At 40.4% G+C, this 22,327-nt stretch overlaps 1 protein-coding gene across 2 annotated transcripts in view; it reads right to left on the bottom strand.

The window, feature by feature from the left end:
• Positions 1-19,397, bottom strand: part of ripor1 (RHO family interacting cell polarization regulator 1) — an 86,402-nt gene extending 67,005 nt beyond the window's left edge. Inside the window, exon 1 of one of the 2 annotated variants that reach the window (XM_021311717.2) lies at positions 19,185-19,397. The gene's annotated coding sequence lies outside the window, so the exon portion shown is untranslated. Of the gene's footprint in view, positions 1-14,448; positions 14,594-19,184 lie in introns of those variants that run through there. The other variant, XM_021311718.2, reaches the window with a different exon arrangement.
• Between the last annotated feature and the right edge of the window lie 2,930 nt (positions 19,398-22,327).

Here is a 22,327-nt window from a genome sequence, read left to right on the forward strand (position 1 = left end):
TGTGCCTTTTATAATCAATTACAATATTTTCTGATCAAGCGAGCTCTGCATAGGGTCCAATGTAATTCACCCAGCGCGGTGGGAGACTCGTTTTGAGGAAACTATAGGCCCGTTTACACTACACTTTTTTTAACCGAGCCGAGACCAGGCCGAGCTCGGTAACCGAGATAACTCTCGTGTGTAAATGGTCAGCAGACTGAACTGAACTGCGCTAGACATAACCGGACCACACTAACTGCAGACCAGTTCCTGGGGAGGTCTCGGACTGTTTTTTTTTAATCCTAGTTATCTGATAACGAAGAGCGCATGAGCAGACCGCGTCATCCCTTTACAGTCAGCTGACTGTTCGCGGTTTTTCCGGCGTGTCTGGCTGCACGTCCCGATTCACACTCCATTCAGACAAATTTCAGACATTCATAATAATACTAGCTTCCGTACCGTGCGACACGATTTCCAGAGATGATTCTGCTTAGCAGTGTGATGAACCTCAGCGTCTGTCTTTGTTTCCTGCGTCTGTAAATCCTTATTAGATGTTCATTTGTCTTATCCACGTCCCAAAAGCCGACTCTGTCCAACCATAACATCTTGAATGTTACGGGCACCGTCATTTTGATTTGCTTTGTCCAGCCTTCAATCCCAGAGAGCAGCAGTACCGCAGATCGTCACTAGGAGGCGAGGAGCAACCAAGGAACCGGGATAGCGTGGTGTGTAAACGGTCGTCTCGGCTTGGTTAACTGATACAAGCTCGGACTGGTCTCGGCTCGGCTCGGTTTAACAAGGGTAGTGTAAATGGGGCTTATGGTTGTAGCTCACTGTTTGCCATGCTGTGGTTGCGGAGAGATGTCTGTTTTGTAGAATAAATAATCCGCCAATGAGTTATTGATCTGGAAAAGCCAAATCTGAAACCACAGAAAAACATTTCAGATCTCAAATGTACAGCGTTCTAAATCTTCCAGTCTATTAGCAGCTTCCCGTAAGAGGTCAGACACTGAACGTCTGCCTGCTGAGTTTGACATTACTAAACAATGCTTTAGTGCGGGGAAAAAACATGTAGATTTGACCAATGCAGTAAATGCTAATTTGAGCCCATAAGACACAGCCCCTCCTCATTTGCATAATGAGGCAGAAATGCATACAGAAATGTAAAAAAGACAGGCAGAAATATAAAAAGGACAGGCAGAAATAAATGGCATCACAGAAATATATAGGGTAAAAAAATACAAAGGAAGAATAAAACAGACAAAAATATTATAACATGCACATAAATAAATACTTAAAAAATAAGTAACTAATAAATAAAGTTGAAGATTATAACGGACAATAAATAAATAAGGTAATTATTGCAAAGGCGAATAAATAAAGAAGCTAATTAAAAGAGATATATACAACTTTGTCTCACTGTATAATTTAATTTCTACCAACATTTATTTGTTTATTGTATTTTTGGTGGCAATTAATTGTATGCTTACTTATTTATTGAGCATTTATTTATTTCTGTATTTATTTTTAAATATGAAAGACTTGGTCCTCCAAATTCGTGCACCTTGTTTTGAGTATGATTAAAATCAAACATCTGTACGGGATTCATACTTTCACCAATACATACAAATAACCATGTAGTTTCTTTTTTGCCCCCAGAAGGAGCTTTGCAGCTATTTTTTTCTCTTTCCTGGGCACTGTTCAAAATGTACACAGATGAGTTTGAATAAGTCAGCCAGAGTTAGAGCTAAAAGCACACCTGGAAATCACTACTGGTCAGCTAAAGCCTGATCGATGCTTCTTTTCTCATAAGCTTTCCAAACCAGAATCATCTCCCAAAAACCTGAGAAGAAAATATATTTCTCGACTGTGAATGTCGAAACTGCATTATGTGAAAAGCAAAACAGGAACAGTAAACTGAATGAAGGGGGAGGATGAGCAGACTAGATGAGCAGGGTTTTTCCTGTTACCTAAGGCTCAGGAAGAATGATTCAGAAACAGTGTGAGGGTGTGTGGTAAAAAAAAGTTCTACTGGGAGCAATGCTGTGGAACCAGCCTAACAATGAACATTTCTGTTCACTGTGAAAACTTCTAGGTTACACAGATCAGTATTTCCTGTAACTATTTTTTCAAAGTAAAAGTCTTTCAATGCTTCTCTCGGTCCTATATTTTCTTACATAAAATGAAACAAAATTATTACAGAGCTGTCCAAACTTTGTGTTGGTAGGGTTAGGGTTAACTTTGCAATAAAAACAATAGGTTTTACTGGAAACACAACATAGAGTTAGAAACCAGAATCGACTTTACTGACCAAGTTTGGGGACACACTTTGTTTCCACTTTCCTCTCAACGCACATACATTTAGGTACATAAGTATAGTGATTTGGTAGGACATATGAATATTAAAGACAATTATTACAGAAAAAGAAGACAAGTTTAATCAGAGAAAATATGCATATTATTGATTCCCACCACAACAGATGGGCTGTTCGGTGCATAATAGTGACAAAGACAAAAAATGTTACACAGATGTTTTTTATACACATTTTCTTTCTAGATAAAAACGTGAGAAGGGTGGCATACATTTGGATTATGTCTTTACCAGCTTTGCATGTCTGGACACTGATATTTTTTTGTCCTTTCTTCTTGGCAGAACTCAGTGAGACTTCAAAATTCATTGTGTTTAGCTACACCCATCCTCCCATCAACTCTGACCAGCTTCAGCGTCCTACTGAAGTAAGCATCCCCACTGATTGATGTGGAGTGTTAGGTGACATCTACACAAAAATTTTTGCACATAGGCTGGAAAGTTACATTCTCATCTAGGTAGAGCATTTTCTTCTGCATGCTTGCTGTGTCCCCTTTGTGGCAAACAGGACTTCTTAGAACTCCTTCTATGCCACTCCATAAAGGCCAGATTGTTAAGTGCCCAACTAATAACTTTCTGTTATCATATATTCCACCTGAGCTGTGCATTTCTACAACTGTGAGTTATCACTGGCCTCTTAGGTGCTCTTATGATTATGTAATATAAATATGAAATATCAACACTCCACCCCAATTTTAAGTCTCCTGAAGCCCCAAACAGGTTTTCTCCCAGACTCTCCTGTGTTTAGTTCAATCCATGTTCCCACCAACCCTAACCAGCCCCCCCCCCCCCCTCCACAGTGAAGAAAAGTCTCCCAACAGAATCATACTCTCTGCAACCACATATTTTTCAGAAAGGAAAAACTCTTCTGCTTTGGTGTCCCCTGAGTAAAACTGACTGTTTGTGTCATTAAAGCTCTCCTTGTCCAGCTTGTCAGTTTTGGTGGACTTCTATGTCTTGGTAGGTCTGCAGGTGGTCCATCCTCTCCATGTTCAGATCATTGATTGAACTCTAGGAGACATGCTCGCCGACAAGGGGGTACAAACGGGTCAATTGTCCCGGGCCCAGGACAGAGGGGGGGCCCAAAACTGACACTCTGACCATTAAAATGGTCAGTGTCAGTCAGCCCGTGCGCTGACTGCAGCAGTCTGTGTCACAGCACTTTGCTGCTCCCCATTCCCTCTTGTACATGGCTCAGCGGCGCCAGCCAATCAGCACGCTGGCTCAGCCTGGCCCGCCCACTCAGCGCTCTCTTCACTCAACACACAAACAACCGCGCTGCTGCTGCTGCTCAGACTCGGAGAGAGAGAGACCACAGAAGCGGAAAAACATGAAGAGGGAAAGAAGCTATATTGGCTATATTTTAATACCGTAAATGAAATCAAGCTGTATGTTTTGTAAAAAGCCGGTTAAATTTAGTGGAAACACAACAAATTTATCTAAGCACGTGCAAAACCATGAGCAAGAAAATGTCGAGAGACAGAAAAGGAGAGAGGAGACGAAACTTCTCTCATTGTCCTGACAGACCCAGACCCACAGACCGACGTCACTGACTGAGGCATTTCAGTCATCCAAAGAACATCCAGGTAGATGATAGTGGTCATCTTCAGCAGCAGTTTATGTTAACTTTCAAAGCAGATATTATCTATCATATGTTACTGGAGCCCACACAGAAAATGTAATTAAGACCTTGAGAGAACCCAGTACATATATCCTATTAAAAAGTGTTATTCAAGATAAGATAACATTAGCTAATCCTTTATTTATCCCACGACGGGGAAATTTATAGGATTAAGGCAACAGGCAGGTGCACACAACACAGACAAAATTAGGATTGAAAGATAGAGGAGGTGGATTAGGAAAAAAACACTATGAACATAACATTATTATTATTATTTAATTGTAATAATAAAATAAAATAAAAAAAAAATCACAAAACCCGAAAGATCAACAGTTTCATGATACATCAAGCTTAAATGTCAAAGGTATCTGTAAATGTTGTGCGTTTAATGGCAAAAAGGAAGCCTTTCTCAGAGATTCCGAGGGCAGAGAATTCCCAAAGTATCTAACATATTCTACCTCCTGCAATGGAAGGGAAACAATTTGTTAGGGACCCGCTAATATACAGCAGGTCAAAAAAGGCCATATTTTGGCTGCAATGCTTGCTGTTCTCTTATTAAGAAAAGATCAACTAGTGCACTAAATTCAAGGAGGGGGGGGGGGGGGGGGGGGGGGCAAAAAGACTGCGTTGTCCCGGGCCCTAACAAAGCTGTCAGATGGCCTGCTAGGAGATGTTCAGAGCTTGGGGTCTTATTTTAGAACCTAACCCTGCTTTAAACCTCTCCACAACTTTCTCCCTGAGCTTTCTGTTGGGTTCCTTGGTCTCCATGATGCTGTTTGTTCACTGATGTTCTCTGTGAGGCCTTCACAAAACAGCTGAATCTATACTGACTAATTAGGTGGCTTAATAATAGAAAACACACACACCATAGCTCTAAAACTCTTAGAAAATCAAGCATCATCTTCCTTCCAGTCCACACACACTTTTGGTAATGACATCTGAATAAAATGTCTAAAAGTAAGTCATTTTTTTCTTTAAATTAATGTATTTTTCCTTGATTTAAGCAGGTAAATAAGACTATTTGCCAATGGAATGAGTATTTGTACCCCTGAAATAAGATAATTAGATATCCTGCACTTGAAATAAGATGATAGAGATGAAATGTTCCTATTTTAAGTGCAAAAATCTTATTCCATTGGCAAATAGTCTTAATTACCTGCTTAAATCAAGGAAAATACATTAATTTCAAGAAAATTTTACTTACTTTTAGTTCCCTTTATACAGTGTAAGTTGTAGTGAGTATGGTTGTCAAAATAATCAATATTTTTGATATATACCAGAAAAATGCATCATTCACAAATGCTCATTTGTGTCAGAATCAATACCCACTGACCCATTCACATTTGCCCAAATTGTCGCATATCTTGCAGCAGTAGCACTGCGATAACAGAGGCTAAGTCCCTCCCTGCTGCTCATCTGACCAAAACATTGACCTGCTGCTGGAAGTTTTAAACTCTGCTGACCTGGCCTCTGCCACCAGAAAAAAGAATACATGCGATCCTCTTTAGCTGACAAGGCAAGCACAAAAGAGTTGTTTGGCGGAACTTTCGTTATGAGACAGGCGGATGGGAAAAAAAACAAAAAACTACTAAACAATTCCACATGTTAGCTGTGCAGATGCTACAAGCTACTGCTATGGCACTGATTTTTCTATCTGTCTAAAGATTAGCTTCATGAAGACAGACAGCTCAATAACAAGGTTTGAGATACGCTTCCCATGGTGCAAAATTCCAAACCACACAATACTTGGTTATACTCATACAATTCTCCATACTGTGGTAGGAATTAAGGGAGGAAGATATCAATCAGCTGACAGCTCAGTATATGAAGCTCTGAAACAAGCCAATATATTTGCATGAATATATTTTTCACTCTTACGCCTCAGACGCCCAATACAAGACATACTCCTGTCCTTTTCAGAAATACTCAACTGACTGCAGTCGTTGGATGCATCTGAGATGGACAGGAAGCTGAGTACAGGGACTGCTTTGTGGTATGGTGTGGAAAAATCGTATAATGAATGTGGATAAATTAAAGGAGATTGTTGTATATTTCAGGAGAAACAGGAATAGTATCAACACTATGACCATCCTGGGAGAAGAAGTGGAGGTGGTTCACTCTGTAAATACCTCGGTGTTGACCTAGGCAACAAACTTGACAGGAGGCGCAGCTGTGAAGCTGTCTACAAGAAAGGACTGAGCAGACTGTACTTCCTGAGGAAGCTTAGGTCCTTCAGGGTTTGCAGCAAAATGCTGCAGATCTTCTATAAGTCTGTTGTGGAGAGTGTGATCTCTGCCATCATCTGTTGGGGTAACAGCATCAGAGCTATTGACCAAAAGAATCTCAACAAGCTTATAAAGAAGACCAGCTCTGTCTTGGCCGCCTTTCTAGAACCTCTGGAGATGACTTTGCAAAGCCATCTCTGCTGCTGCAAAGGATTTTTCTTAAAATGAAGAACATTATGGACAACCCTGAGCATCCTCTCCATCAGACTGTTGTACAACAGTGTCTTCAGTCAGAGGTTTCTCCAGGTCCACTGTAAGACATATCGCTACAGGAGATCCAAGTTTGAAAAGATACCATAAAATCATCAAGACTTGAACTATTAGTACTACATTGTGCACTGTTTTGCCAAACTGGGAAATTATATAATTTTATAAACAAGGACTTTATTCTTTCCTACTTACTGTTTTTCTCAAAGTTAAAAAGGGACTTGTCATGCAAAATCCACTTTCTTTAGCCCTTTAATTAATTTTATCGTGTACTAGGAATCTATAGGAGTGCAGAAAATGTGAATGTGTTCTGTCCAGAAACTGTGTAGATATTTTTATATTCTGCTTAGGTCATAGAGTTCTAGCCGTTCACTCCTCTCTATTCTCTATTGCTTTTTTTTTAACAATTACGTCACAGTATTTGCTGCTCAACTGCTAAACAAGGTCAAGGACTTTCGGCTTAGCAGTCTCGCAAATCTGCCATTTTTGTAATCCAAGCTCAAGGATGCCGAAGCTACAAGTGGATAAGTCAAAATGTTTGGATGTTCATTACACCGTCCCCCAGCATACTCCAAAAATGGCAAAATGAGGTAGAGTGGAACGCTCTGAGACCTGGAGGGGGTGGGTGTAAAGTGTCTAGATTTAAAGAAACCAAACCAAAATGAGCTGCTCTCACACGCACCTCAGAACAGAGGTAGAAAGGGGGAATGTGGGCGTAAAATAACGAGGAATTCAGACTAAAGCATTGCTGTTCCACTTTATATAGACCACAACTGCATGATTTCAATGTGAAAAGAAAAAAACTAAAAAGCATGATACTGAGTACTTTTCTTAGTATTGAGTTAGAAATTTTAGTTAGATGACAACACCAGAATGACAAAATTTCCAAAAGTTCAAGTGGCCTAAATACTTTTCCTTTTGTTGTCTTTGCAACCCATGGCTGCAGCAGCAGCTTCCTTGTTACGTAGAGACTCTGAGTCACAGCCAGAGAGAAAACACTGAGTCACACATTGTGCACACATGTAATAACAGTAATCTTCTTCAGTGTGGCGGTTCTTTGTATTTTTGCTTCATGACTATTACAATGTTTCTAAATAACCAAGAACCAGATATGGATTATGGAAAACAACAATGACAATATTACTCTTTTATCACTGTATTTTTTTCCAGGGTTAATTTTTTTTTACATATTTCTTAATCAAACTGAGGATTTGTTTGGGACATATAGAAGTGTAGAATGGATTTTTTTATATCCATAGACAGGGGTGCCATCACGAATTTTGGGCCCAATGCCAAAAAAGTCTAAATCATTCTGAAAATATGGTGGATAGATCAGCGACCGTGAACAATTTTCTCAACCAAACAGTCTTCAGAGACAAAACTTAACAGCTTTCAGTGTAAAATGACACAAAGCTTCGGAAAATGTGTCTGTGTATAAAAAGCTGACGTGTCCTTTTTCTTTTCCTTTTCTTTCAAGGTTGGTTCATGTTTTGTAGATAGTAAAATTGTATTTTTGTATGACCCACTTCACTCAAGGTGGTCCTTAATATTAATTTTGTTTCAGTTTTTCTGGACTTCCTTAAAGGAAAACTTCTCATTTGTCCTCACCATTGGCCTATCAGTGAAAAGCAGTGGGTTCATGTCCAAACAAAACGTGAACAAGCTGTTCCTGTTCAGGGCCATACAAACGGTGGCGGGAAAAACTAAAACTGTTGCAGAAAATCTCACTAAGCGGGCGGTGCGGAGTAGAGTGTGTCAAACCGAGCCGTTGGAAATTGTGCTAATGAGCTCACCACATCTGGCCTCTGTGATTCTTGCCTGTCCCTTGAAACTACACTGCTCCAGCTCCTTCATTTAAGATGGTTTTCACTCGTGAACAGTGATCTTCTAGTGTTAACCATAATAGTCCGTGGGCCAGAATCTGTAGGACATCTCCTTAGAAAGTTTCGTATGAACTGTCAGGGGGCAACTTTCTTGCACTTGGATAAGTTGCTACACATAGCAGTGATCTCAAAACACCAATGTTCCCACGTTTTCACTTGCACATTAATAAGTTAAAGCCGATAAAAAATCTAAACTGTTGCGCTCCGGTCCAAGAGGTCACGTGATTCGATTTTTGCTGCTCAGCCAATCAGATCGCCGTGTTGTCAGCTGAGCGAGTTCAACGAGTTCATCATGGCTGCACCCATAAAGACGAAGAAAGCCCAATAATAGCATTTTCTAGCGCCAATTGGCAAAGATCTTTATGGCAAGAAAAAAGAAATAGCCCAGACCATTCAACATTCATTTTCTAACACGCTTATCCCTTCGTGAGGGGTGCTGGTGCTGATCTCCAGCTGTCAATGGGCGAGAGGCGGGGTATAACCTGGACAGGTCGCCAGTCCACCGCAGGGCAGAAAAAGCCCAGTCTTTTGCCCAATTTACTGTGATATATATATATATATATATATATATATATATATATATATATATATACATACGTGTATATATATATATATATATATATATATATATATATATATATATATATATATATATATATATATATATATATATTCTTTGTTCCTCAAGAATCCAGGCTCAGTCGTGTTAGCGGTGACGGTGCTTTATTGTGCTCCTCAAACCAAAATGTGTGTATATATATATATATATATATATATATATATATATATATATATATATATATATATATATATATATATATATATATATATATATATATATATATATATATATATATATCTCCCCACCTGAAACACCTGTGCAGCTCCGCCCCGTTCTCATCAGTCTTCACCAGATCCATCTGCACCACTGACTATAAAACTAGCTCTCAGACCAGTCACTAGTGCGTCTTGAGTCCTGTCTGACTGCTTGCCTGTTTCCTGACCTGTTTCTGCCTTTTGACCCTCTGAGCCTGTCATGCCTGTCGGACCTGACTATTGTGCTGCCTGGATTTTTTACCTGCTTCTGTGCCCTGACTCTGCCTACGGATTCTGCTTTGGACTGTCTCTGGTTTTCTGATCACCTAGCTCTTACTCTGGACCTGCTCTCAGACTTCAGACTCTGGTTATTCCACCTGATCATCCTGCCTGACTCTGCCATCACGGTTCTGACCCTTTGCCTGCCTTCCGACCTCACAACGTAGGCCTCACAGCTCTTGGAAAGAAGCTGTTTCTAAGTTTATTGGTTCTGGATTCAATGCTTCTGAAGTGTTTACCTGATGGATGAGGGGCAAACAGCGCATTGCCTGGCTGGGTGGGATCAGTGGAGGTGCATCTGGCCCTTCTTTGGACTCGTTCTGCATAAATTGAGTCCAAATCCTACAGACGGCATCCCACAATCCCCTGCGCTGTTCTCACAGCGCAAGTCCTTCCCCTCCTATTGTGCAGCTTCCATACCATATAGTTTTGCTGAGACATAACACACTTACTATGGTAGCTCTGTAGAGGTTTTTCATTAGCTTAGTGGATAGTCCAGACCATTTCAGTTTGCTGAGGAAGAAGAGTAGTTGTTGGGCCTTCTTCACCAGGTGGGAGGCGTTTAGAGTCCAGGAAATATCTGAGGAAATGTGAATACCCAGGAATCTAATGCTGTCCACCTGCTCCACTACCTCACCCTGTATGCAGAGAGGAACGTGTTCAGTCCCCCTGGACTCCCTGTAATCTATCTGGGCTAAGGACACAGCCCTGCGGCATTTCTGTGTTGAGGATCAGTGGAGCAGATGTGTGTTTCCTTAACCTCACCACCATATCCATGTATGTATTCATGTACAATATCCATTTCTAAAATGTTCATCAGCCTAAGGACTCATCATTCCGACTATTGCTCTCTGATATCTGGTATGAATCTACATCATACACTCACCGGCCACTTTATTAGGTACACCTGTCCAACTGCTCGTTAACACTTAATTTCTAAGCAGCCGATCACATGGCGGCAATTCAGTGCATTTAGGCATGTAGACATGGTCAAGAGAATCTCCTGCAGTTCAAACCGAGCATCAGTATGGGGAAGAAAGGTGATTTGAGTGACTTTGAACGTGGCATGATTGTTGGTGCCAGAAGGGCTGGTCTGAGTATTTCAGAAACTGCTAATCTACTGGGATTTTCACGCACAACCATCTCTAGGGTTTACAGAGAATGGTCTGAAAAAGAAAAAACATCCAGTGAGCGGCAGTTCTGTGGACGGAAATGCCTTGTTGATGCTAGAGGTCAGAGGAGAATGGCCAGACTGGTTCGAGCTGATAGAAGGGCAACAGTGACTCAAATAACCACCCGTTACAACCAAGGTGGGCAGAAGAGCATCTCTGAACGCACAGTACGTCGAACTTTGAGGCAGATGGGCTACAGCAGCAGAAGACCACATCGGGTGCCACTCCTTTCAGCTAAGAACAGGAAACTGAGGCTACAATTTGCACAAGCTCATCGAAATTGGACAATAGAAGATTGGAAAAACGTTGCCTGGTCTGATGAGTCTCGATTTCTGCTGCGACAGTCGGATGGTAGGGTCAGAATTTGGCGTATACAACATGAAAGCATGGATCCATCCTGCCTTGTATCAACGGTTCAGGCTGGTGGTGGTGGTGTCATGGTGTGGGGAATATTTTCTTGGCACTCTTTGGGCCCCTTGGTACCAATTGAGCATCGTTGCAACGCCACAGCCTACCTGAGTATTGTTGCTGACCATGTCCATCCCTTTATGACCACAATGTACCCAACCCATGATGGCTACTTTCAACAGGATAATGCGCCATGTCATAAAGCTGGAATCATCTCAGACTGGTTTCTTGAACATGACAATGAGTTTGCTGTTCTCAAATGGCCTCCACAGTCACCAGATCTCAATCCAATAGAGCATCTTTGGGATGTGGTGGAACGGGAGATTCGCATCATGGATGTGCAGCCGACAAATCTGCGGCAACTGTGTGATGCCATCATGTCAATATGGACCAAACTCCCTGAGGAATGCTTCCAGCACCTTGTTGAATCTATGCCACGAAGAATTGAGGCAGTTCTGAAGGCAAAAGGGGGTCCAACCCGTTACTAGCATGGGGTACCTAATAAAGTGGCCGGTGAGTGTAGATTCCATTTCTACATTTAAAAGCAACTCTATTGTCTTTTAGCCACTGTTTTCCAAGGTTGCTTTAACCAATATTCCCGCAGGTGTTACCATGGTTACACTAGTTGTTACAGGATAGCCAATGTGTAGCCTAGTTTTGGTACATCAATGCAAAAATTCTGTTCAGTTATTACACTGTTTTACTGTTTAAAATTTACAACAAAATATTTGAAGTATAAAGATTTAGTGCATGGTTTTCTGCCTCAGAGTTAGAAAAACTTCCAAACCCTACGTATTGCAGTATGCAGTCATGGCCAAAAGTATTGAGAATGACACAAATATTATATTTTCACGTGATCTGCTGCCCTCTGGTTTTCATGTGTGTATGTCAGATGTTGTCATCACATACGTACAGAAATACAATTGCAATCATATGAGTAACAAAAGCTTTTAATGACAGAATGAGTTAATGCAGCAAGTCAATATTTGCAGTGTTGACCCCTCTTCTTCAGGACCTCTGCAATTCTCTCTAGCATGCTCTCAATCAGCTTCTGGACCAAATCCTGACTGATAGCAGTCCATTCTTGCACAGTTAATGCTTGCATTTTGTCAGAATTCCTAGGTTTTCGTTTTTCCACCCGTCTCTTGATGATTGACCACAAGTTTTCAATGGGATTAAGATCAGGGGAGTTTCCAGGCCATGGACACAAAATCTCTATGTTTTCTTCCCTGAGCCAGTTAGATATCACCTTTGCTTTATGGCAATTGTTCATCACCAAACTGCTCTTGGACGGTTGGGAGAAGTTGCAGAATGTCGGAGGACATTCTGGTACCATTCTTTATTTGTGGCTGTGTTTTTAGGTAAGACTGTGAGAGAGCCGACTCCCTTGGCTGAGAAGCAACCCCACACATAAATAGTTTCAGGATGCTTTACAGTTGGCATGAGACAAGACTGGTGGTAGCACTCACCTCTTCTCCGAACAAGCTGTTCTCCAGATGTCCCAAACAATCAGAAAGGGGATTCATCAGAGAAAATGACTTTACCCCAGTCCTCATCAGTCCACTCACTGTACCTTTTGCAGAATATCAGTCTGTTCTGATGTTTTTCCTGGAGAGAAGTGGCTTCTTTGCTGCCCTCCTTGAGACCAGGCCTTTCTCCAAGTGTCTCCGCCTCACAGTGCGTGCAGATGCACTCACACCTGCTTGCTACCATTCCTGAGCAAGCTCTGCACTGCTGGTAGCCCTATCCTGCAGCTGAAACACTTAAGAGACGGTCCTGGCGCTTGCTGGTCTTTCTTGGGCGCCCTGGAGCCTTTTCGGCAACAATGGAAACTCTGTCCTTGAAGTTCTTGATGATGCGATAGATTGTTGACTGAGGTGCAATCTTTCTAGCTGCGATTCTCTTTCCTGTTAGGCCATTTTTGTGCAGTGCAATGCTGACTGCACGTGTTTCTTTAGAGAAAACCATGGTTCACAGAAGAGAAACAATGATGCCAAGCACCAGCCTCTTTTTAAAGTGTCCAGTGGTGTCATTCTTACTTAATCATGACAGATTGATCTCCAGCCCTGTCATCATCACCACCCACACCTGTGTTAATTGAGAAATCACTGAAACGATGTTAGCTGGTCCTTTTAAGGCAGGGCTGCAATAACGTTGAAATGTGTTTTCTGGGATAAAGTTCATTTTCTAGGCAAATATTGACTTTGCAATTAATTGCTGTTATGCTGATCACTCTTTATAACATTCTGGAGTATATGCAAATTGCCGTTATAAAAACTGAAGCAGTAGACTTTGTAAATATTAACATTTGAATCATTCTCAATACTTTTGGCCATGACTGTATAGTGAAGGAGTTGACAACAGCAGCATAGAAATTAACAAGTATTAAGTAACATCTGCTACTATTTTTTCTATTCTTATCTTTCAACATAAATATATTCATATTTCTAATGGGTTACATACATATCACACTTAATCAATTTTAAAACTAATTTGAGCAGCTAAAAAGTGTTTTGCAAGTTAAATAAAAAGGAGAAAAAACAAGATAATTGTTTGCATGTTAATTGGAGCAAATAAGAAATAGTGAAGTCACTGAATTTCTAACCTCCAGCAATGCAGTGTTTAGGGCAGCCATGATTCATTTTATAAGAGAAGTTTATTTTGCTCATTGCAGACTTGACTTGGACTTAACTTATTCTCTCTCTTATTTTCTGCTTTTACATTTTAAAAACAGGCAGACATCTTTGGGACGTCTGAAGAGCAAAGAGCTTGGTCTGTGACTTACATTGGAGGGCATCGGTTTGGTCTTTACTTGTCTTAAAATCATTTAGCAAAAATAATATAAAGTAGCTTCTATTCAGGAAACAAATCCCAGACAAAGCATCAGAAGACTCCCAAAAGGTAACTCTGCCCAACAGTTTACCAGGGATCTGTGTATTTTCTAGCATGGCTGATCTGAACATTTTAATAATCTTCTTTTATTTTTATCTTCTCTCCACTTAGTTAGTGGTCAAAAAGGGAGTAAAAAGCCAACAAACTGTTATCAACTCCAAGCAGGAGGACTAGAATGGCTCACCAGCTGGAAATACTTTGGCCAGAGGTTAAACTGCTGGAGTTAGGAAGAAGTGGAGTCAAATCTGCAAATTTCATTCTTCGAAAACCCTTATTTGTTAATAAAGGTATTTGAAATGTGTTTCTTCAGCCTAACATAGAAAAATACCCCAAAATAAAATCTACAAACACGGAAGCCACAAAACAGACTTTGCTCACTGAAAACACTTTTGGCCATGATAGTTCCTTTAGAAGCTGGGACAAAGTGGAAAGTATTATTCACACACTGGATGTGAGACCGAATGAGGAACAAAAGCATTAAATTCAAACATCAAACAAAGCAAGCCAGGTGGTAAAATGCGGAGATTGTCTGCACTACCTTATGATGAAGACGCTGGGACGACGTCTTCTCCCAGCAGCTGCTCCTCGTCCCACGCAACACGCTGCATATGTGCACTAACTTTGTCCGAAACGTTTCACATATAAAACCAGCTAAAATGCACTACATTGTACAGTAATTCCGCAGCCTATGTTTTGGCAAAATCCATTACTTTTGGGAGGGGTCCTCTGACCTCACAAGCTGCTGACTGGTAGAGAGCAAATATGACCTCAGTCAGAGCAGTAAATATTTGTTAAAAAGACAGGGAGAGACATACTTCCTGAAAATATTGGAAAACAAGCCAGTCATATGAGACATGTGTTAGTTTCTGATCCTGATAAACATTGGAGCTGCTCAGTACACATGTAGCATAAAGTCTTGAAACCTGGGAGCAAATCCTTAATGTTCTGGCTCGCAGTATGAATGAATACCTGACCTAGTCCTCCACCATCCTTATCTATTTCATGCAGCCTGTTAGCTCAGGCCTGATCATTAGCCAAAGTAGGTCATCAAACAGCATGACCCTTGGAAAAGAAAAAATGGGTTTACTGTTTATTTTATGGAGAAAGCAACTGAGGCTTGAATAAAAAGGAGAATTCCCACGCTTTGCCAAAACAGGATTATATCACCTATTACAGCATTCATCTTTACTGCAGCAAAGCTAAACAGCAGTGCTGATTACATCTGCTGCCAATCAGATAACTTGTTTACAGTTAGGAACCACTGAGATTTGATTTTCAGGTTGAACAGCTTTGACTGGAGAAGAGCCACGCAGAGACTCAACAATCCACCCTGCTCATGGACAAGTTGTTACTTCACACATCCTGGAACAAATCTGTATTTTATCAACACATAAATGCCAAGAAAAGCATCTGTTGCAGGTAAACTGATGACTGCTCATAGGTTTGAAATGAATCCCTCTTTTAAAAATCAAAAAACTGTTCCTTGAAGATGTTTAGATAGCTACATTGTAATCTAAACACATATATGAGACATATTTCCTGATCACTCTTAGATTAATGAGCCCAAACACTGAATAAAAGAGTAAAGCAGATTATATTTGACTTTAGTGATTCAAGAAAAAAATAATACTGACACTGAGAATAAGGCACCAAAACGAAATGACCCTGCATTGTGCAAAGACATGCAAACCAGAAATTTTCATGTCATTAATCCTGTTGTTTTACAAAGGCACAAGAGTCCATTGAGGTGGAGGCACCATAAGTGCAGGCACTGTGTTCCAGGAAGTTGCTAAAGCATCTGACAGTGACTGAGCTCCACAGACAGAGGATGCTTCGTTGACAGCATGAACAGCACAATATATGGGCCACACTGTTAAGTGCACGTGAAGCTGGGTGGTTATATTGTGTGGTGGGCATGGCTTGCAGGGCATACATACAGTGATCTGATGTTGAAACAAGAGGGCAAGTCAGATTTCACAAATACATTCTAAAGACAGATCACATTAAGGGAAACTGTTAGCTTGCTTCCAGAATACTACAGAACCATACGGCATAGGCACCTGCCATCATGGCACTGCTATTGAGCTCATGACATCTTGCAATAGTTGACTGGAGCATTATTTAAGGAGAACTGGCTGCTTTTCTCCTCTGCTCTTCACAGTATCAGGAGTCCTAGCTTAGATGATGTATGTTCCATAGAGGAATTCCGTTTAAATGTCTAAGGTTCAGAGCAGTGATGAGGAACAATGACTAACTCAAACTTCTCAACAGTCTCAATTAAGTTGGTATGTAAATTATTCCAAGCATGAGATGAGGTAACATGTTTCTCAGGCAACATCTTGAAGCTTTTCCAGATTGGTGGGAAATCTTGCCTGAAGTTTTATGAGTCACTGAAAAGTCATGAAATGCTTGGAAGTTGAAAAAAGGTGTTTACGGCCAATGAGTTTAGTCCTAAGCTCATTGGCTTAGTGCAGTGTAATTAAATTATTTAACAAAAATAATTGCATTATTTAAAATGTTCTCTCTGTGCAATTCATTTCTTCAGTTAAATTCAGAGCTCCCATCTGAAAATTCAATAATTTTTAACTTAATTAAATGCTAACAATGGCTGCCAGATAGTTACATTGCGCTTACAAAGGATAGGTTTTAGACCTCTAGATGTCAGGGTTCAGTTTTTACCTGTCTCATCCTGGACAGTTCCGGCATTTTCCATCACCCTTGCAGCCCAGTTCCACTCCATGCCTAATCACCTACCTACCGGACTCAGTTCACCTGCCATTCTCCCTACTTAAGCTCCCTTCAGTCTGCTTTTCCCTGCCGGATCGTCTTCACTCATACCTCGTCCTGCCTGTGTGCACCACGTCTGCCAGCCCGTGCTTCCTGCATCTGCCTACCCGCCTACCGAGAACTCTCTCTGCTGAGCTGCAAGCTCTTACTGAACTCTCTCTCTGCTGTGAGCTGCCGGCTCTTTCTCAACCCAAGCACTCCAAGAACTCTCTGCAGTGCCACTGATTCTGCTGCAACTCCAGCGCTCCAAAAACTCTCTCTCTGCTATGCTGCTGGCTCTTCCCTCAACCCCAGGGCCCTCATCGTCTTCCTGGTTCCCAGCATTCGCCTGGCTCCACAGCACAGCACCTGCTGTGCAGATACCTTGGGTCCACCTGCTCCTGCCATATCCATCCTCCTGCTCCAGCCCAGTAGTATAGACTGTTGGTTTCATCCTCCACTACCATCACATCTTCAGTACAGCCTTAAACGAGTTCAGTGTGTGGCTATGTTTCAGGTTCATCAGAACAAATCCTGACACAAGAGATGCTTTCAACTTGGCTTTCTCTCTGAAGTTTAATATTTAGATTTCCCCAGTGTCTGTTTAGCAGTACAATCCTCAAACAGGCCAACTATAAATATTTCAGAGACATCAGCCCTATGGCGCAGGGAAGGATCTAATGTCATTGTAAAGGTATAGCGACAAACTTTGTCTATATTGTATAAATAATCAGCATAAATATTTGTTATGAAGGTTAACAACAAGTAAAGGCTGTGATGTTTCCTTCAAGTTGGGGGGATTCTGAGACCCTTCCTCAAGTTAAAACGTTCAAGTGTCTGAAATCTAGCTGATGACTGATGGTAGGATGGAGAGTGAGAGGTGGACAGATGGAGCTTTGGACTGTCAAGATGTTAGGTCAAGTACTCTGGAAACCACAAATCTGTAATTCTCCAGACGCCCAACTTTTACCATAGGCCCAAACTAAAATGACTCACAATCCACAAATATTACAATCTTTTAAGAAATCAAAATGCTAAAACTACTTGACTGTTCTTCTCATTTTTACCTGCTCAACAACAAACTAAGCATGCAGTATTTCCCTGAAACAAACAAAAGAAATCCCTGTGGCACTGAAACATAAAGGAGGTCTCACACATCTGCCTCAGAAGAAAAGCTATTTCCCACATTTGAGTTGAGTTGTTTTCTGATTCCTTGATCCTGAAATAGTGTTTTGTCTGTTCTCAGCCACAGAAGAGTGATACAAGTCACTTTTCCTACTGAATGGCCTGCTCTGTTTGCCACGTTAAACCAGTAGCAGCGCCCAAGTTGGGTTTTGGATAAAGCCGCTTGTAAGTATAGTTTGTGCTGTTATTTATTATAACAGGCAGTGTTGTACCTGGCATTTTCTAGTTTAAGACTATTTTAGTCAGGTAGCAAAATTCTTAGCCCTTGAAAACTGTTTATAGTGTCCATCTGCATGAACCGTCAACCATACTGGTGGGCAAAATTTCTACCATTCCTCAGCATGGAAATTATCCGTGGGGCACACAGAACAGTTGCATTTTAGAGACCTGATTTTAGTTCTAAACCTACACGGTGGTCATGGTATATGAATCATGTTAATTATACATCATTGTATATATGTGTGGATGGATGGATGGATGGATAGACAGTCGTTTCTATGAAGAGAGAATAAGCAAACAATTCTAGAAACCAAACTATTTTTTTCCACAGTCTGCTCTCTTTGTCCATAATCATCTGGAACTGAAAAACTAAATGTTCTTTTTATAGCTCTGGAATCTCCTCAGGAACCCTGTAGCTAGTTTGAAGGCAATGAAGAGAGCCCCAGCAGACATGTTCATTATTATAAGCCCTATTCATGTAGCCCACAGCACTACCTGGAATGGCTAGAATGCCACTGCAGTGTGTCACCATGCTGCAGTGGTTCCCGTAATGACTCAAAATTTCTAAGTTAAAACCTGTGATACTTCAGCACTCATGACAGATTATTCTAACAGCTGGCAGACTAATAATAGCTTTGGGCTGACTGATTATTATTAATCATTGCTTCAGAACTTTGATTACTGTGAACAACTGGATACAAATTCAAACAATTAAACGGTTTTATTTTACTATGTAAACATAAAAATGTAGATTAAACAGGATTTCTAAGAGGAGATGAGGAAGGTGCCACTGACATCCTGGTGGACCTGAGTTCAGTGGCTGGTTTCTCTCTAATTGGGTCTATACCAGCACCTCTGCCCTAGCAGGAGCCAGGCGGTACCAACAGGGAGACTGCGGGTGTTGATGTCAGGTTTAAAGAGCCAGAAGGAAGAGATGTGGGCTGAGCTGTCCCGACAGGACCGGGCATGTTGGACTAGCCCGGGGCAGCAGCAGCTGGACTGAGCAGCTCCATCAATCCGACCCAACAAACAGCTGATTGGGGCTGTGCAGCAGCTCATTAACAACACGTAGCGTCGGCCATGTGAATGAAAGGTGTGACCTACATGTCTGCAGCGATGACCTGCTCTGCTCCGCTCCCAGCTGACTCTGATCTGTCCTGCTCTCCGGAGGTTTTGCTTGACCTTAGCCGCTTCAGATCCCTCTTCTTCTCTCTGCACTCTTGGTCTGTCCTGACTGCTTTACTCCATTCGCTGTCTCACGATATGCCGACCCACTTCCACGCAGTTGCCGCTGAATTTAAAACACAGTAAAGCGCACAGCCAGTACCACTACTGCTCCAAGGTCCCTTCAGGCTTTTCAAAGTAAAACACCTCCACGCCTTCCTGTCGTCCTTCAGACCTTCGCATCGGCCTGCACCTAACTGCCCTGCAAACTGCGCAGCAATCTCCTTCACCAAATAACAGCTGTACCTGTTCAATTAGTTTGATTGAGGATGTTTATCATTGTATAGAGACAAAGGGCGAGGATGGCGGAGGTCACTTTTGTTTATCAAAATAAAGATATACAGCTTAAATCGATTTTCCTTGTAATTATGTATAAATAAAAAATTAAGTTGTTATCTAAAAATTCTGGATTTATAAAGATTTTTTTTTTTAAATAAATCTAATTAACTGATTAAAACGCAAAAAACGACAGCGTCAACCTTTCGTCCTTTCTCTACCTGTCTCTAAGTTTGAATTATTTGAGGCCTGGACTTTTCCTCAAATAGATCCTACAATTCTCAGTCGTAAATTATCAGCTTTTTAAGACAGCCTTCATGCAACAATTTGTTTTTGCATGTATAGTGTGCTTTGTAAAAGTATTCCCACTGGCGTTTTACCTCTCTTGTCACAGTCCAACCTGTAATTTTAAATGTGTTTTAATTTAATGAATATGCACAAAAAAAGTCTGAGTTGATGAAGGGAAATGAGAAAAACATATACAAAAAAAAAAATAAGGAAAGAAAAAAAACACAGAAAACTGACATGTCTATCCAACCATGTTGTGAAGCCCATAATTTTGGTGCAACCAATTACTTTCAAAAATCCCATAATTACTGAACTAGAGTGCATCTGTGTGCAATTTAAGAGTCACATCTGTCCGCAGACTGCGGTGAAGCCAGCCGACGTACAACCTGTTGTACAGATCAGCTTCGCGCATACATGGTGCATTACGGTAACAGAGCAGTAATGTAGGAAGAAAATTTATTTTTATAAAAAAAAAATACAAATATTTCTTTGACACTGATACTATAACCACACTAAATATTTCATAATTTTACAAAGTTTCTCATAATGTCCATACAAGATAAACATGGGCCAATTTTAGGAAGTAGTTTCTCCAAAATCATAAAAGGTGACAACAAATTCTTGATATTATGTTAAAGGGTCACATGTGCTATTATAATAAGTATTTTATAATTTTACTGTAGATTTTAGGAAAAAAGCCAAGTCTGAGTTCCTTATAATACCCATTCAGGATGTGTTTGACTCATTTTCAATATTTTTTTTCTCCAAAACCCTAAGAGGTGACAACAAACTCTTCATATTATATTAAAGGGTCACTTATAGTATAACTAGAATAAATATTTATAATTCTACTGTACAGTTTTGGAGAAAACCCAAGTCAAAATTCCTTGTGTATGCAACATCTTCATTTGTCATTTTCAGTAATTTCTTTCTCCAAAATCCTAAAAGGTGACAACAAACTCTCTTCATATTATGTTAAAGGGTCACATCGCTATAATTAGAATAGATATTTCATAATGTTATTGTAGATTAGAAATGCACAATTAAGAATGTGCCTTAATTTTGCATTTGAAACAAATGGAAGCGATAAAAGGAAATTGCATTAACAAGTAATTACGTGTTCATTCACGTTATCAAGCCATTTTCTGTTTATTTTGTCCTTTCACCAGCTTTGTAAAACCCCTCTCACAACATGAGATAAAAAACAATCAATCAATACAAAATAATAAAAAAAACTGTCAATATGCAATAATATGTTCTGTTGCTGGAAAAATGAGTAGAAAAAAATATATATCATCACGACTGGTTCCCGTTTAGATACACATATGTCAATCGCACATTCATTGTTTTTTATTTTTTATTTTTTTTCATATTCTCTCCACTGGATTGATGCATTGCATGAAAGGGATTGTATATTGGTCTTCTGCAGACATGCCAGTAGATGGCAGCCAAACACAGCAATGGAGAAATTGGTCGGTCTGTAGAGCTTCCGCACGATAAACCGAAGAAATGTGAACGTTTTTAACAGTGAAGATACTTCAAATGGATAGAGATGTGAGGTCTCTATTATTTTGTTTTGATTTTTTTGTTTAATTAGATCGTCTTAATTTTATTCTTGTATATGATACTTTAGTAGCACGGGCTTCCTTATGATGAAAATGAGGACAAAAATAAGCAAAATGATGTCATAGAAAAAGTGGCAAGAGAAGTATGAGTTCTCTTTTTATTAAGACAGCAGAAATAAAATCATTATTGACTCAAGGAGAGGCCAGAATTTGATCAATCCCTTAATTTAGAGATGACAGGGTCATTAAGTACTTTTTATTTGCCAGATAAAGAAAATAATTTGAATCAAGGCCTGCTTGGAGCTGCTGATATCATTTATATGCAACTATTCTCTCAAAGCCTCTGGATACTGTTTATAAAGGAGATGCTTGGAGATCTATAAGACATACATTCCATTGTTTGGTGTTGTCTCCTGTCCCAGACTGAAGAATGAGACTTCTTATCTTCACAACATTTCAGGCGATGTAGTCCTTGAGTCCAGGATATATTATTGATTTCAGTATTGGTCTGTATAATAAATGTGACCTATTATAAAGCATTTAGTTTTGCACGTTGTTATACTTCCATTTGGGTCTCTACTGCTTCTAGAAACAGTTCAGTTGCTATAAAAGGACTCCATCCAACTGTTTTTTTTTTTTGGCAATACCTAAATATTTTGTTGGTGTCTAGAGAATGAGCCGTTTCAAAAGCCTCCTGATTATTGTGTCACAATCGGCCTGGGCACTGTCCCTCATCTAGCAAACCTGGCCAAGCCCAACCCCTCACCTAGCAAACCAATCAGAGTTCTTCCCATTTTATTCTTGGTCTGCTAGTTTCCCTGGTGTATTCCCTGTATAGTGGCTGCAGGAAAGGATGAAGGTTTTGTTCCAGAACCACCAGTGTCACCCGACTTG

Source organism: Fundulus heteroclitus, chromosome 2, assembly GCF_011125445.2.
Source record: "Fundulus heteroclitus isolate FHET01 chromosome 2, MU-UCD_Fhet_4.1, whole genome shotgun sequence".
Lineage (NCBI taxonomy): Eukaryota > Metazoa > Chordata > Actinopteri > Cyprinodontiformes > Fundulidae > Fundulus > Fundulus heteroclitus.